The following is a 2500-nucleotide window of genomic DNA, read 5'->3' as shown; positions in this document are numbered from 1 at the left end:
CAAGCACATCAACTCGACATCCCGCTCTCACTCCCCACCCGAAGTAGGGGCCCAGCATTCCGACTAAAGCAACATCCGTCAAGCAAGAAGCAATCGCAAGTCATCTCGCATCCTCAAGAACAAGCAAGCCCAAACAACGCCCACAACAAAGTGCAAGCATCATCCAAGCAAGCCCGTCCAAGCACATCAACTCGACTTCCCGCTCTCGCTCCCCACCCGAGACGTTGGGGGATGAGATAAACACCCGACAATTCCGACCAAGGCCCTTTCCATCAAGCAAGAAGCAATCACAAGGACCATCTCGTATCCTCCAGAACAAGCGAGCCCAAACGACGCCCACAACAGAGTGCAAGCATCATCCAAGCAAGCCCATCCAAGCACATCAACTCGACATCCCGCACTCGCTACCCACCCGACGTAAAGGCTCGGTAATTCGACCAAACCCTTCCAACAACCACGAAGCAATCGCAAGTCATCTCGTATTGTCAAGAGCAAGCAAGCCCGGACGACGCCCACAACAAGGTGCAAGCATTATCAAGGCCCGCCCACCCGAGTACTTCAACTCGACATCCCGCTCATACTTCCCGATCGACGGAAGGACGTGGTCGAATGACGACGTAAACATCCCAAGAACGTACGGCCATGATGGCCACATTGCCCTTGAAACGCCCACGCCGCCGCATAGGGGTACCCCCGCGCCCCGCCCATGTGGACTGGTCGCCCCCCTATATAGTACATTTTGGACTTTTTTTGGTCTGGCAGGCTTGCATATGAAATTTCCGAAACGTCACACCCTCGAAAAATCTATGATGCTATTGATATTATGTCCGGGACATGATTGGATTGTGTTGGGGACATCCAAATGGGTCTAGAAAACAAGTTTCATAATTTTTAAACCGACCGATAATATTTTATGAATATTTTTAGTTAAAATATGAAAAAAATTAAAAAAATAGTAAATGGTGGCGAAAAATTCTAAATTTTTTAGGACATCATTCGTTTACATTGCTTACCTCCCAGAAAAAATTTCAGAACAATCGGAGCACGGGAAGATAGGTTTGACATCTCTTATGTGTGTTGGGCGGGCATGGGGGCGCGCATGGGCATTCTGGGCGCGCATGTGGGCCTTGGATGGGCGAGGACGGCACGGTCGTGCGCGGCCCCAGCGCGCGCGACACGGTCGTGCGCGGCACGGGCGTGGGCGGCACATGCGCGCGCGGCACGGGCGGGGGCGGCACCTGCGCGCGCGGCAAGGGCGGGGGCGGCACCTGCGCGCGCGGCACGGGCGTGGGCGGCACCTGCGCGCGTGGAACGCGTGCGCGGGCGACACGGCCGTGCGCGGCACCAGCGCGCGCGGAACGGTCGTGGGCGGCACCTGCGCGAGCGGCACGGGCGGGGGCGGCACCTGCGCGCGCGGCAAGGACGTGGGCGGCACCTGCGCGCGCGGCACGGGCGTGGGCGGCACCTGCGCGCGCGGCACGGTCGTGGGCGGCTCCTGCGCGCGCGGCACGGGCGGGGGCGGCACCTGCGCGCGCGGCACGGGCGGGGCGGCACCTGCGCGCGCGGCAAGGGCGGGGGCGGCACCTGCGCGCGCGGCACCGTCGTGGGCGGCACCTGCGCGCGCGGCAAGGGCGGGGGCGGCGCCCTCGCGCGCGGCGATGCGAGGAGTCGCACGCCGCGCATGTGGGCGTGCATGTGGGCATGGGGGAGTGTCAATAACCTCTATTAATGTTTTTCCCATGCACAGCCACACCATGGCATGCATATTGGTGTTGGTGGGCAAGGGAGAATGTCAGAACCTCCAAAATTGCTTTTTGTCGTGAACCATAGGCACCCATGTGCAAGCCTCGGCCATTGGCCTTCACTTCCACACGAGCATCCAATCCATGTACTTGGACATTCGACGAGAGTTTACTTGAACGTGTTTTCTCATCTTAGTTTCAAACTTCACCAACACTTGTGTTTTCATCGTTCTGCATATGACATAACCTCCATGACACTTGAAAGAAACAAACGAGTTGTGTGTGGGGAGGGTCGAATCGGAGCGACGAAGGGCTGAATCTCAGTGGATCGTGGCAGCAAGGCCACTCTGCCACTTACAATACCCTGTCGCGTATTTAAGTCGTCTGCAAAGGATTCTACCAATCGCTCGGTGGAAATTACGTTACAAGGCGACCCCCGCGACTCATCCGTCACGAGGGCTTTGCAAACGACACGTGCCTTTGGGGGCCAAAAGGCCCCTACTGCTGGTCGGCAATTGAGCGATAGGCGCATGCGTCGCTTCTAGCCCGGATTCTGACTTAGAGGCGTTCAGTCATAATCCAGCGCACGGTCGTGGGCGGCACGGGCGGGGGCGGCACCTGCGCGCGCGGCACGGGCGGGGCGGCACCTGCGCGCGCGGCAAGGGCGGGGGCGGCACCTGTGCGCGCGGCACGGGCGTGGGCGGCACCTGCGCGCGCGGCACGGTCGTGGGCGGCACCTGCGCGCGCGGCACGGGCGG

Source organism: Cucumis sativus, unplaced genomic scaffold (genome assembly GCF_000004075.3).
Source record: "Cucumis sativus cultivar 9930 unplaced genomic scaffold, Cucumber_9930_V3 scaffold134, whole genome shotgun sequence".
Lineage (NCBI taxonomy): Eukaryota > Viridiplantae > Streptophyta > Magnoliopsida > Cucurbitales > Cucurbitaceae > Cucumis > Cucumis sativus.
The sequence above is the reverse complement of the archived record's forward strand: the minus strand, read 5'-3'. Positions refer to the sequence as shown.